Below are 15,609 nucleotides of genomic sequence, written 5' to 3'. Positions count from 1 at the left end.
CAGACGACACCCTCAACACCGCCGAACACCTGCACTTCCGGATCCACACCGACCCCAACACCACCCTCAGAGGAACACTCATCTACAGACCCCCCGGACCCCGGGCTCAGCTCAGCGACTCCATCGCCGACCTCGCCAGCACCCACACACTCGCCTCCACGGACTACATCCTCCTCGGGGACCTGAATTTCCACCTCGAGAACAACAACAACGCCAACTCTTCCACTCTGATTGAAAACCTTGCCAACCTCAGCCTCAGACAACTCGTCACCGCACCCACCCACGCCGCAGGCCACACGCTGGACGCCGTCTTCTCCACAAGCACCCACATCGCCTTTGACCACACCTCCAAACCCCTCTGGACCGACCACCGCTGCATCTACTTTACCTTCAAAAAACCAACCACGCACCACCGCACCCAACAGCTGCCACGCCGCTGCTGGAACAAAGTCACCGAAGACCAGCTGACCACCACCCTTGCCCAGAACCCACCTATCAACCCCACCTGCCCTGACGCCGCAGCCCGCAACCTCAGACAGTGGATCGACGACTGCGCCAACACCCTCGCCCCACTCAAGAGACCATCCAACAGCCACGCCAGCAGGACAGCCACCTGGTTCACTGACGAACTCCTGACCTCCAAACGCACCTGCCGTAAGCTGAAGAAGAAATGGCTCCACAAACGAACGCCAGAAAACCGCGCAGCCCACAAGGATTCCACCCGCAGACATCACCACCTCATCAGACTAGCCAAGAGATCCTCCTTCAAAGACCGCCTGGATAACAACGCACACGACAGCAAAGAGCTCTTCCGCATCGTGAAAGAACTGTCCAATCCCGACGCCAGCGCCAACGACATCCCGCCCTCACAAGAACTGTGCGACTCACTGGCCATCTTCTTCCACCGCAAGATCGCTGACATTCATGACAGCTTCAACTCCACGACCGCACCAACGATGCACGAATCCACCTCCCCTGCGATCACCAACAGCGCCAACCGCCTGACCTCCTGGGCCAATACCAACGACGAGACATGCAAGATCATGAACTCCATCCACTCAGGATCTCCGTCAGACCCATGCCCACACCACGTATTCAACAAAGCAGACGCAGCCATCGCACTCCAACTACGGAAGGTCATTAACATCTCCTTCGAAAAAGCGACATTTCCGGAAAGCTGGAAGCACGCCGAAATCAACGCCCTCCTCAAAAAGCCCAAGGCAGACCCCAAAGACCTCAAGAACTTCCGACCAATCTCCCTGCTCCTGTTCCCGGCAAAGGTCATCGAGAAAATCGTCAACATTCAACTGACCCACCACCTCGAAGACAACAACATCCTGAACACCCGTCCCAATCCGGATTCAGACGAAACCACAGCACCGAGACAGCCCTCATCGCCGCCACAGACGACATCAGATGCCACCTGGACAACGGCGAAACATCAGCCCTCATCCTCCTGGACCTGTCAGCTGCATTCGACACGGTCTGCCACCGCACCCTAAAGACACGCCTCCAAGAAGCCGGAATCCAAGAGAAGGCCCTTGACTGGACCACGTCCTTCCTCTCCGGCAGAACCCAGAGCATCTGCCTCCCACCTTTCCGGTCAGAAGCCACCGACATCATCTGCGGCGTCCCCCAGGGCTCATCCCTCAGCCCGACGCTGTTCAACATCTACATGGCCCCCCTCGCACAAGTAGCCCGCCACCACAACCCCAACATCATCTCCTACGCCGACGACACCCAGCTCATCCTCTCCCTCACCAAAGACCCCCACACCGCCAAAACCAACATTCACGAGGGCATGAAGGCCATCGCCGACTGGATGAGGAGCAGCCGTCTGAAACTGAACTCGGACAAGACGGCGGTCCTCATCCTCACGCCCACCCCCTCAGCCTAGAACGACTCCTGGTGGCCGACCGCCCTAGGGACAGCACCGACACCAACCGACCACGCACGCAACCTAGGATTCATCCTCGACTCCTCCCTCTCCATGTCCAAGCAAGTCAACGCCGTCTCCTCCTCCTGCTACAACACCCTACGCTTGCTCCGCCGGATCTACAAATTAATCCCGACCGAAACAAGAAGAACAGTGACACAGGCCCTCGTCAGCAGCAGACTGGACTACGACAATGCACTCTACGCAGGAATCCCAGCCAAACACCAACGGTGGCTACAACGCATCCAAAACGCCTCTGCCCGACTGATAGTCAACGCCCCCGCCGCAGCCACATCACCCCCCTCCTGAGAGACCTGCACTGGCTCCCCATCAACAAGAGGATCACCTTCAAGCTCCTCACCCACGCACACACAGCACTCCACAACGCCGGACCAGCCTACCTGAACAGCAGACTCAGCTTCTACACCCCCACCCGCCAGCTCCGCTCCGCCAGCCTCGCCCTCGCAGATGTCCCCCGCATCCAACGTATGACCGCCGGTGGCAGATCCTTCTCTTACCTCGCCGCCAAAACCTGGAACACCCTCCCAACCCACCTACGGCAGACCCAAAACCTACTCGCCTTCAGAAGACTCCTCAAGACCTGGCTCTTCGAGCAGTAGCGGCATCCCCCCCCAACCCCTCAGCACCCAGAGACCCTCACGGGTAAGTAGCACGCTCTACAAGTACCCTGATTGATTGATTGATACTATTTGGGTAAATGGATGAACGCATGGGTGTTGCCTGCGTAGTTCAATGAGTATATAATTGCATACATGGCTCTCCAAGAGTCTACATTGCTCTGTTGCTCAGTGTCCACATGCATAAGTACGTTTCCAAAACTGAAAACAACAATTCTCACATTTTTGGAAGCACAAAACCTTTTCTTAATAGCATACCTACATCATTTCGCAAATATTTCTTGTGTCTTAAAACATATATGAAGAATTTCTCAATGAAAAGTTACATGCCAAGTGAAGCTAGCACACAAACTCTCAAGACATTCTGCACTATTACCCCTCCCCAATTTTAAACAGAGCATGTTGAAAAAAATGCAACAACCTCACTATATACATGACATTTTCAACAGCCTTGTACATAGATCACCATGTAAACATATATGTGATTTCATAAAAGATATACACCTTCAGGCCATCTTTCCAAAAAGATATAGTTCTCTGCGTCTTTAAGTAAACTCAACAGTCTCGTTGTACATATAACTATCTGCAATCAGAAAAACCATATCTCGCCATATAAGCATATGCAAACCGGTCATATAAGTAAAAAAATGCATTGACAAACCCTTCCTAATATATACATAAAAAGTATTACTACTTGACAATTTATACATGGGCACAGCACATTTTCTTATGTTTTATTATTGACTACAGTACTCCTGTTTCATAATGTGACTAAAACGACCACAACTCCTAGAGTACAAATAACATAGATGAATATATCCTGCACACAAAGCAGATTTAAAACATTGTCGTTGTTAAAGGCATTGCTCATGGTATATACAGTTCATCTGATTTATTGTTTTTCACATTACTGTGATACTCTTTTTAATTAAGCTCCCATTTAAATCATCATTCCTGATGTACATCTTTTATATAATTAAAAAGTTATATACACACAAGTGAATTGAACTTGTAGATTATATTGTTCATTTAGATCTTTCTGGATAGTTTTGACACTGTTAAGGTTTGTAAAAACTAAGCACAAGAATGTAAACAACTCTCATAGAAAGCAACCACAAAATGGGAACCTTTTCAACCTTCCACTCTATCATCATGAGAAAAGCACCAAATGAAATCATGTCTTTCATTTTAGACTACTCTAGCTCCACTTGTGAATGGTTAGCATCTGTTAACCCTTTCCCTCTCTTTCAAAACGAGGTTCCTGTTGGCACGTTATCACGATTCATTCACGATGATCGAGGAGAAATCTCAACAACAAAAAAAACAGGAGTTTAAACCTAAATCTAGGTTCATTTAAAAAAATGTAAAAACTACACAACAGTTTATAACATATTCCTGAGTTCCAGATTAAAGCTTGCCGTTAATTAAATTGTCATCACTCCTCAAATTTTTAAAAACAGTTCTGTCTCTTTATCACCCTTTCCCCCAATACACTTTTAGCTCAGTGTACCTAACAACCCAGTGGAACCAGTAGGTCACAAGTTCATAACACCTTCTAGAAGAAACATGCTACTTCCAAATGAGATATAGCAGGTGTGGTTTACTCCACAGATTGAAAAACATATCCATGTCTGTGTTACATTTCTGTTTTTTCACCCAACAGTCAATAATAAGACTTCTTCCTAAGGTATCCAACACACAACCTAATTTTATTCACTTTCATGCTGACAGCATCCAATGAAATATATAAATGTTTGTGTGTGTGTGTGTATATATATATATATATATATTACCTACTGGCGGTCGCCAGTAGGTAGTTATAGTTAGGACCACGTTTCCATAGGAAAACCTCAACATTCTATTTTGAATAACTTTGGCGCCGGTCGACGAATCCTCGCGAATTTCTCAAAATAGGTGGGGCGCTACGCTCCGCTCCTACCCTGAAAGTCTCGGGGGGATCCGTCAAGCGGGGGCTGAGATAAAAGGGGGGTCCCAAAACGCGTTTTTCCCATGCATTTTTCCATAGGACCTTTAGAACGAGCTACAGCCCGAACGGCTGAACAGAATTACTCAAAATTTGGCAGAGAGGTAGTCCCTAGGTCAAGGAAGTGCCTTTTGTAGGTTTGGTGTAAATCTGTTCAGTAGATTCTGAGAAAATAGCCTTTAAATCAATATATATATCTGAGCCCGCTTACGGTACGCTTACCGTACGCTTACGGTAAGCGTACGGTGGCGTGCGCGAGCGCGATTCTGATTGGCTCTTAGATCTTAGTAAACATTCGAATCGGCCGAAACCAGGAAGCGGCGGCCGCCATTTTCTGTGTTTCACTCTGAAAAAAAAAGAGTGAAAACAAGAAAAGGGGGCAATGAGGAGAGTTACAGACCCCCTTACATTTGTGAGGGGGTCAAAGAAGGACTGTAAAGTACAAAACAAAAATTTTTTGATTTTTAAAAAAATCACGGGGTACGCGTACGGTAAGCTTACGGTAAGCGTACGGTAAAAAAATAAAAATAGATAAATGAAATGCAGATTTAAGAGTTTAGAAATTAGGGAGCTCTAAAAAGAGCTGTTGTGTTTATGAAGTCATTTTTTTAGTGGTACCTACAAGTAAGTACCGATGCAGAGTCTAAGGTTCAAGAGGAAGACTCTGTTCCCTTCATCATTGAAGTGCACACCATCTCCTCTATAAATGTCTTGCATGTCATAACGCAAGTTGTTGTGGTAAATGGCACCCATACCATAGTCACGGAGGAAAGCAGAAACAGATTTGTTGACGTGCTTTCTTGCTTTGTCAATCTGTGGACAGAAATGATTGGACCAGTTCCATTTTTGCCTTTGGCATATGTTGGAAAACACAAAGGCAGTTTTAGGGAAAAGTGTAAACAGTTGTGCAAAGGTGTCCTTCATAAGCATTTCCAGACCTACCCCAGTCAAAGTGCCTAGGTCATTGCCACCACAGTGCACTATTATGAGGTCAGGGTGTTGGATTTGAATGAAGGATTTCACCAATGGCATCAATTGGTGCCACTTTAACCCTCTCTGACCAATCCATTTAATGTCTACATTTGGCAAAGCAAGGTCTCTCACCATATCTGTTTTCTCTGCAAACTTTTCACTCCAGAAGACATAGCTGTGCCCTACAATCCACACTGTGAACATCTTCAAAGGAGAACTGGATGCACTCAGGAGGTGTCTTTCAGTAGAATGGCAATATGAAAAGAAAGACAGTTTGGAAATGGAGGCATACATATTTTTTTCAAAACAAAAAGAACTGATTGGCTGTTTCATACCATTCTAGAATAAAAACTAGGCTGTATGTGTAAATTAATAGAAGCATGTTTTGTATTGGTACAAAAAAATGTGTAACCAAAGAACAGTACTATGGATTTGCTGTTAGGTTTGAAAAGTCAAGCACTCTTGCTCTGTGGAATTGAAACATTGTGTGTCGAACTTCTGACCTAACTCAACACAGCAGTGTTCCATGAGCTGTTGCTATGGTAGCAGGCAGAAGTCAAGTTGGGGGAAGGGTACTAGGCAGAAGTCAAGTTGGGGGAAGGGTACTTTTGGAAAAGGGTTGGTTTTCAACCAATAGAAATGTGTGATTACATTTGAAAAAAAGGGGGAAGCACTGAGATTTGAAACTTACATGTATATGTGTGGAAAAATAGAGGGAAAGTTTGCCATTATCTGGTTCTGCTGAGAGGAGAGAGGTGAACACAACAGAGATCCTGGCTCTGATAATCTGCTGTTTGAGTGTCACATTTCTTTCACAACTAACTAATTTTAAAGGTGAGTTTACAGTTTGAGAGGGGATGTATGTGGTAACTTAAGAAATGAATAATAGAAATGGGAATTGTTTTTGTTGTAGTTACACATGGTGGTTTCATAATGTGTCAGTCTGTAAAAGTGATTTACACTTGCCCCGAAAAAAAAAAGAGCAGTAAGTGTGCTTTCAAATTGGCAAAGAAATTTCGTTTTGGGACTAATGTGAAAACATGACTCTGTGTGCATAGAAGAATTATAGGCAGAGATTTATTGCGTCTTGCTCTGGTGATTTCACAGTTGCATTAGATGGAAAGGGGGAGCAAATTTTTTGGGGAAGAAGCAGAGTCTTAGCACACACCCATGTGCTTGCCATGTATAGTCATGCACAGTATTTAGAAGCGAGTGGGGTTTTCAGGTTTAAGTCTGTAATGCAAATACATTCAGCATCACTAAGGCTGGTTGCCCTTGCTGGAGTGTAGGCAGTCACAGAGAATACACATGGTGGTGGTCTGAAAAAACAGCTTGGACATGTGCATTTAAATAAATCAAAAAAAGTGGTTTCATAATGTGTCAGTCTGTAAAAGTGATTTCCAATTGTAAAAAGTGATTTTCACTTGGCCCGAAAAAAAAAGAGCAGTAAGTGTGCTTTCAAAATGGCAAAGAAATTTCGTTTTGGGACTAATGTGAAAACATGACTCTGTGTGCATAGAGGAATTATAGGCAGAGATTTATTGCGTCTTGCTCTGGTGATTTCACAGTTGCATTAGATGGAAAGGGGGAGCGAATTTTTGGGGGAAGAAGCAGAGGCTTAGCACACACCCATGTGCTTGCCATGTATAGTCATGCACAGTATTTAGAAGCGAGTGGGGTTTTCAGGTTTAAGTCTGTAATGCAAATACATTCAGCATCACTAAGGCTGGTTGCCCTTGCTGGAGTGTAGGCAGTCACCGAGAATAAACATGGTGGTGGTCTGAAAAAACAGTTTGGACATGTGCATTTAAATAAATCAAAAAAAGTGGTTTCATAATGTGTCAGTCTGTAAAAGTGATTTTTACTTGCCCCGAAAAAAAAAAGAGCAGTAAGTGTGCTTTCAAATTGGCAAAGAAATTTCGTTTTGGGACTAATGTGAAATAAGGCAAAAATATTTTTTGGTAAAAAATGTAAATATGTGTACTGTATTATAAAATGTTTAAAAAATATTAATACTTTTTTCTTTTTTTCCAGATAGATATAGAAAATTTTCGAAAACTACAAACATTTTTAAAACTATTTTTTTAAAAAAGAAATGAATAAATATTTTTTCAGTGAGTATGGTAAGTCAATAATAATAATTGTAGTCTCTCAAGGACAATGTAATGTGATAAATGATTTTTAGTGTTTTTTTTAAAAAATAAAAAAAGGTACGCGCACCGTACGCGTACGGTAAAAAAAAATAAAAAAAAGTTTTTAAAAACATATGTAAAAAAAAGATGAAAGATAAGGTTGGCTCTTAAAAGAACCGTTGTGTTCATGCAGGGACAGAGGAAAGGAAGCATGGGAAAATTATTCAAAGCTACAAATGTGCTGATCTATTTTGTTGTTCACTAGGGAAACACTGGTCTCCCTATGGCAAATTAGACCTTTACAAAATGTGCAATGAATATCAACCTTCCGAAATCGAAGGTTCATTTCCAGAGGGCCAGCAAAAGGAGATTCTCCCCCCACAGATGAAGGGCTCACCTGACCTGCAGAAGAAGGAGTAAGCCCTGCAGATGATGGTCCAGGCTGAGCTGCTGTGGATGTACTGGCTCGTCTTTCTGAAGAGTTACCTCCAAAAAGATGACCATGTGTCCTTCCGTGTACATCCAGGAGGTGCCTCTTCATGGTGTGATTCCCAAAGGAATACTTCCTGTCAGGATTACCTCTAGAAAGTACACGCTTACACAGACAGCAAGTAACTAAGGGTGCATTCACCTTTTGCTGGCCTTCTGGAAAAGTAAAATAATCCCAAACATAAGAAGGCTTTTGTTTCCTCGATCTCTGCCTCAAGACAGTGCTGCTGGTGCTAGCCTCACTCTCAGAAGAGCTCTGCTGTTCTGCCATCGTATCCCAAAGACAAACCAGCTCCTTCTCCCAAGGGATCACAAGCAGAAATGAGGGGAATGGGTGTGGTGTAGGAGAGTTCTAGAACTGAAAGTAGTTTCAACCAATCAAAAGTTGTGTTTCATGATCACATGACCTACCGTACGCTTACGGTACGCTTACGGTACGCTTACGGCAAAAAGTACGCATGCGCGTAAAAAAGACACGCGCTTGCGCGCATGCGCATAACAGTCACTCCCCGACACTTCCGCGTAACGTCCGCGTGTTGCGTAAGCGCGCACGCGTCCCACGCGCAGTACGCGCGGCTACGCAAAGTGCGTAACTATACGCAAGCAGCGTAGATAGATTACGGACGTTGCGTAAACCGTACGCTTACCGTGAGCTTACGGTACGCGTACTATAAAAAAAAATTTAAAAAAAAAAAAAGAACTGGAAATAAATTTTACATGTTTATTTTAAAAAATATATTAAAAAAAAATATTTAAGGATTTAAAAAATTTAAGCATAGTCTTTATAAAAGGTAAGAAAATTAAATTAAAAATATGTTTGAAAAAAATGAAGAATAAAAAAAAAATTAGCATTTAAAAAACCTTGCAAATTCACTGAAAAAACCATGGGTTTCACACACGTTATAGTTAGGAATTAGCATTTAAAAAACCTTTGAAATTCAGTGAAAAAACCATAGGTTTCACACACGTTATAGTTAGGAATTAGCATTTAAAAAACCTTAGAAATTCAGTGAAAAAACCATAGGTTTCACACACGTTATAGTTAGCTGGACATTTTACTCGTAAAAAACCAATGAAATTGCCCCGTTATAGTTAGTTCAGCTAACTATAACTCGCGCGCCCGCAATGCACTGCTGATGACGTCACATATTACATCACTCATGACATGGTCAGTGACATCACTCATGACATCACTGATGACATCTCAAATGACATCACTGATGACATCACTGATGACATCATCCAGTGAATGTGTGTTTTTCTGAAAATTAAATATGTTTTATATATGTATATCTCAAGGTCGATGGAAGAATAAATGGGTATATAAGTGTCTAAATGGATGATTTGTTTTTGAAAAATTGATTGTGTAACTGACTGATTAAGTGTATCATAGTGAATACATGGCTTAGTGAGTAATGTTTAAATATGTAAATATCTGTATCAGTCTCTCACTTTGTGTATAAGTGGCTGCATGGGTTGGTGAGTAGCTACATGGGTGTCTATATAGGTTATTAGTTGGTTTTTTGAGTATCAGTCTGAGTGTCTGCATGGTTCGGTGGGGGGTATTACGTAGTGCATAGGTGCATGAATGAGTGGCTCACTGTTTGTATGTGTTGAAGACAGCATGTGTGCAGGACTGTATGGGTGGATGAGTGTGTGCATGGGTGTGTTAGTGAGTGAATGACTGTCTCAATAGTGTCTTTATGAGTAACTACATATGTTTTAAACTAGTATATGTGACTATTGGTGTATATATGTGAGTATATGTGAGAGTGAGAGATTGAAAGAGTTCCTGTATGAATAAGTATGTGTTTCTATAAGTGATTGTTTAAAAGACTAAGTATGTGTAAGTTTCCGTAGAAGTAAGTATGGTGGTGTGTGTATAACTGTATATGCAAGTAAATGTATGTTTGATTCTTTATTAGCATGAGTGACTATGTGTGTGAGTAACTCTATGGATGAGTGGCATTGTGTAACAGGATGTATAGGTGTATGAGTACATATGATGAGTGAGTACATGTTTGAGTGACTGTATAGGACTGTTGGTGAATGAGTGGATGTGTATGTGGATCTTAGAATTACTGAAGAGGTTGTTGTAACTGGTATTGGTATGTCCATTGTTTTGAACATTGTAGTTTCTATTTTTGAATGTGTGTGTCAAAGGTTATATTAGGGTGAGAGGAGGTCTGCCACTCTTTCACATCTCCTGACTACTATTGCTCCTTCACTTCTAAATGCTTAGCGTATGGATTGTGGGCCACATCTATATCTATATGGCTAAAGAGGCTGCAAAAAAGACAGGTATTGACAGGGACTTGGGGTTGCCAAATGTGCAGATTACTTGGTTTGGCCAGAGAGGGTTAAAGCTTCATCAGTTGCTGGCTTTGGCTAAATCCATTGTGGATTCCCAAGCTCCTCACATCATGAGTGTGTACTGCAGTGGCGATGACCTAGGCACATTGACTGGGATGGGGCTGGAAATCCTAATGAAAGGAACCTTTGCAAAACTGATATCGCTTTTCCCTCACACTGTTTTGGCGTACTCTAATATCTGCCAAAGACAGAAATAGAAGTGGTCAAATCAATTCTGTCGACGGATTGACTGCGCCAGGAAACATGTTAATAAAACCGTTTCTGCATTCCTCAGAGACCATCGCATGGGCTGTATCTATAACAGAAAGCAAAGGCAGACAATCACTAACCACCAACACATCAAAAAAATATGTTTAAAAAAATGCATTCTGAACATTGTACTACACATATTACTACATACATACCTCTTTCAAAGCATGTTTAAACTCATAGTTTTGTACTAAGTTTCTTTAAAATACATCTTTCAGACCTCCTATTTTCCGATTTCGCGATTATTCGGGTCGTCCGGATGACATTGTTAACCGTGACAATTATGCCTTTTCCATAAAGCCTAAAACACATGTATCCACACATATTACGTATTTTACACCCTAGAGGTTTCTTACAGTATTCTCTCAAATCATGTTTTTCTAGAGAGTTTTTACAAAAACCATCTCTAAAGCCTATTTTCTGTTTTCAGGGTGAAGCCGGAGATCGCGATGACCTGGGTAATCGTGATCCCCACAAACAGGTCATGAAAATGGAAAACAAAAGCTGACATTCAATGACCACCTGCTCATCCAAAAATAATATGTAAAAAAATCTATTTTGAACAATGCACTACACATATTACTATATGCATACTTCTTTCAATGCATGTTTAAACTCATATTTTTGTAAGAAGTTTCTTTAAACACCATCGTTCAGACATATTTACCATTTTCGGGGTTATTTGGGACATCGCAATGACCTCGTTAACCACGACAATTCCGCTTTTTCCACAAAGTCTAAAACGCATTTATCCACACACATTTCAGTATTTTACACACTAGGGGTTTCCTACATTATTCTCTAAATCATGTTTTTCCTAGAGAGTCTACAAAAGCCATCTCTTAAAACATATTTTGTGTGTTTGCAGTAATGCTGGAGATCGCAATGACATTGATAATCACGATCACTGCTAAAAAGTCGTGAAAATGCAAAGCAAAAGCAGGAACTCAATATCCACCACCATAATCAACAAATATAACTGTCTTACTAATTCTAACCATCATGCTAGATAAACCATTATCTAATTAACTCTGTAAAAACATTTATCAATATCTCAAGATTTCTAAAACAGTCTGCATTAATAATTAACTTGGTTATGTTAGTGCATGCATATGTTTCAGTGAGTCTGTCACTGCATATATGTCTGAGTGGACATCAGAGTAGACTCATGAGTCTTTCAGTAAGTTTTCCACTGGCTGCACAAGTCTGAGTACATCTCTATCAGTGAATGTATGAGTGGAAGTATAAGTCTCTCAGTGACTGTGTGATTCAGTATGTGCTTGTCAGACTGGATCTGTAACTGTGTCAATCAATGTCTCAGTGGGTGTGTGAGTGAAATTATACGTCTCTCAGTGGGTCTGTGAGCCAATGCATGATGTCTGAGTGAGTCACTGACTGGGTGTGTGTGTCTCTGACTGGGTATCTGAGTTGGTGCATGAGTATCTGAATAGGTCTATGAGTGGGTGGATGAGTCTCTGACTGCATATGTGAATGGGTACATGAGCCTGTGACTGGATCTATGAGTTGGTGCATAAGTGTCTGAGTGGGTCTGTCTATCAGTGAGTGTGTCAGTGGAAGCAAAAGTCTCACATTGGGTCTGACAGTGGATGTATGAGTGTCTGAGTGGGTCTGTACATGGGTGCGTCACTCTCTAAGTGAGTCTGTAAGTGCGTGCATGAGTACCTGAATGGGTATGATAGTGGTTACATCAGTACCTGTGTCGGTATGTGACTGGATATTTAAGTTTGAGAGTGGGTATGTGAATGGGTGTATAAGTGTCTGAGTAAATATGTGAGTAGGTGCTTAAGTGTGTGACGTCACTGGTTACTGTATACAAATATATATTTTCTTATATTTCCACCAATATTGACAACGTTGATAGTCTGTGCCCCCCCGGGACATAGCTGTTTGATACAGCTTCGTGGCAGCTTTACCGCTTCTGCCAAGCCATTGCAAGTTTTGCTCACTTTCAGGAATTCAGAGCATTGAAAATGCTCTTGCTTGCTGAAAGGGACCACAATTACTTTTACAGAGAGGGAGCTGCATGTTAGTAGTTCCCTCTTTGTAAAAGCAATGCCGGCTCCCGCAAGAGGCGCAGAGCCGGCAAGGACTGCGGCGGCCTTCATGCTCCCCCCGCGGTCCCCATTAAAAATGTGTGGGTGCTCTGGGTGGGACCAGGGCACCAACTATAGAAGCCTGGAGATGGGGTCCTGGGGGCCGAAATGGGCCCATGAGGGGGGCCATGTGGCCCCCATTCCTGAATAAATAAACATTTTTTAAAAGGCCAGCCCGGCAAGTCACCAGAGGCCCCACCACCTTTCTCCACCACTCTGCAAAAGCTCTTCCTGGCACACTGCTGGTGGGAGGATGAATTCCCCTTGATTCCAGAGTGTCCATGGGGGCCAAAAAGCCCTCCTGTTGCCTCCAGAAAGCCCCACACAGCCTGATTGCTGAGAGGTTGCCGGAGGCCCCTTCCTGTTTCTCCACTACTCTGCAAACGCACCTCGTGGCACACTGTTGGTTGGGGGTGAAGGCCCCTTGTGTCCCAGACAGTCTGTGGGGGCCAACAAGCGTTCCTGTTACCTCCAGGAAATCCCACACAGTGGTTTTACTGATGGGGTCAAGAAGCCCATCTGTTACCTCTAGTAAGTGCGACAGAGCTGGTCAGAGGCCCTGCCCCCTTTCTCCAATACTCTAGAAACATGACTACTAGTTTAAAAAAAAACTTAAAAAACCAAAGGTTAAAGTGAAGTTATAATTAGGCTCAGATTTCACTCGTACAAAACCATAGAAATTCAGCTATAGTTACAGGAGCCAACTGTAACATACACCCTCACAATGCACTAGTTATGACCTTACATCGCTTATGACATGGTTAGTGACATCACTGATAACATCTCAAATGACATTACTGATGTCACATGATGATCACATGATGACATGGTGAGGACCATCGCTAGGCCCATTTTTCCATTAAAAAACATTTTCTGACTTGCCTATATCTTTGTCGTCGTTTGACGAATTGTCTTAAAAAACTCCAAACAATGTGTCATACTGAGTCTTGTGATGTATGTAAAGATTTGGGGTGGTACGTGAAGTGGGGGTTGAAAAATGGGGGATCAAAAAAAGTATATTTCTCATGTTAATTCACATAGAGACCAAATTTGGCAGTAATGTAGATTTCGTTTCGCAGATCATGTTTTCAATTATTTGGTGTATATCTGTTCAGTAGTTGTTGAGAAATTTAAGGAAATCCAAATTTTCATATCTATGATCGTGACTAATTCATGACTATTTCGCGATTAATCCTGAGTGCACGCACCAACAGGAATGCCGTGATTGGCTGACCACAACCTGAGCAGAGAGTTGCATCTGCCATTTTACGTCATCGGAGTAGTCCCCGGGGCTCCAACCACATGGCAGAAAGTGGCATATGAGTTTAGGTTGGATGTGCCCTGACCCCATGAGAGAAATATAGGGGTGTTTGAGGAACCCCTTATAAGTATAATATGTCAGAGAACCGGTTTTTGTTTTCCACTTGAGATATTTGAGACTTCACTGTGACCGTCCGTGTAGCCTCCCTGTGTAATGTTGTGACAAATTCGCTAATATACATTGTGATAACTTCATGAATATACATTGCAATGACTTTGTGAATATCACAAAAAAATATGCTTATATGCCCACCCTCAGTCTCACTTAGATACTTACATACTCACTTACAGACCCACTCTAAGACTGATGCTCCCACTCACAGACCAAATGACACTCCTACATCTACTTACAGATCTACCCAGACACTCGCACACACCCACCCACAGATCTACTGAGACTCATGCATCCACTCACATACAGTCATGTTCTCATGCACTCACTCACAGACTCATACAGACGCTCACATGCTCACTCACAGACCCATTGATATTCTGACACACTCACTCACAGACCCACTCAGACTTTCACACATATATTCAGACACTCATTCATCTACTCTCAGACACACTCAGATGCTCACACACTCGCAGACCCCCTCATATTCTTTTGCACTCACATACCCATACAATCACAGACCCATTGATATTCTAATGCACTCACTTAGAGACCCACTGAGATTCTCATGCACCCGGTCACACACTCATGCACTCATATACAGACCAACTCATATACCCATTGACAGACCCACTTAGAGATTTATGCACCCACTCCTAGACCCTCTCAGACATTTACATGCTGACTCTCAGACCCACTCAGAGGCTTATGCCAGAGCCACTCAGACAATCATGCACCTACTCACAAACTTACTGAAACAATCATGTATCCAGTCAGAGACCCACTCACATGGATGCACCCAGGTGATGGCCTAGTCTGAGACTCTTGCATCCAGTCACAGACCCAGTTGGAGACTCGCCCACTCAGAGACCTGCTCATTTATGTACCCACTCACAGACCCATGCATGCACTCACTCACAGACCCATTGATATTTATGTACTCACAGACCCACTCAGACACTCCTGCACCCACTCACCAACCCATTCAGACACTCATACATGCACTCAAAGACCAACTCAGATAGTCTCACAGACCCACTCACGTTCGGTTACACTCACTCACAAACCCATACAGACACTCACACACCCACTCACAGACCCATTGATATTCTGAGGCACTCGATCATATACTCACTCTGACATTCACGTACACATTTGCACACTCACTCAGAAACTCATGCACTCCCTCATAGACCCATTGATATTCTGATGTACTCACTACAGACCCACTCAAATACTCCTGCAGCCACTAACAAATTCACTCACTTTTTGCCCACTTCAAGACCC

Source organism: Triturus cristatus, chromosome 11, assembly GCF_964204655.1.
Source record: "Triturus cristatus chromosome 11, aTriCri1.1, whole genome shotgun sequence".
Taxonomy (NCBI): Eukaryota; Metazoa; Chordata; class Amphibia; order Caudata; family Salamandridae; genus Triturus; species Triturus cristatus.
The sequence above is the reverse complement of the archived record's forward strand: the minus strand, read 5'-3'. Positions refer to the sequence as shown.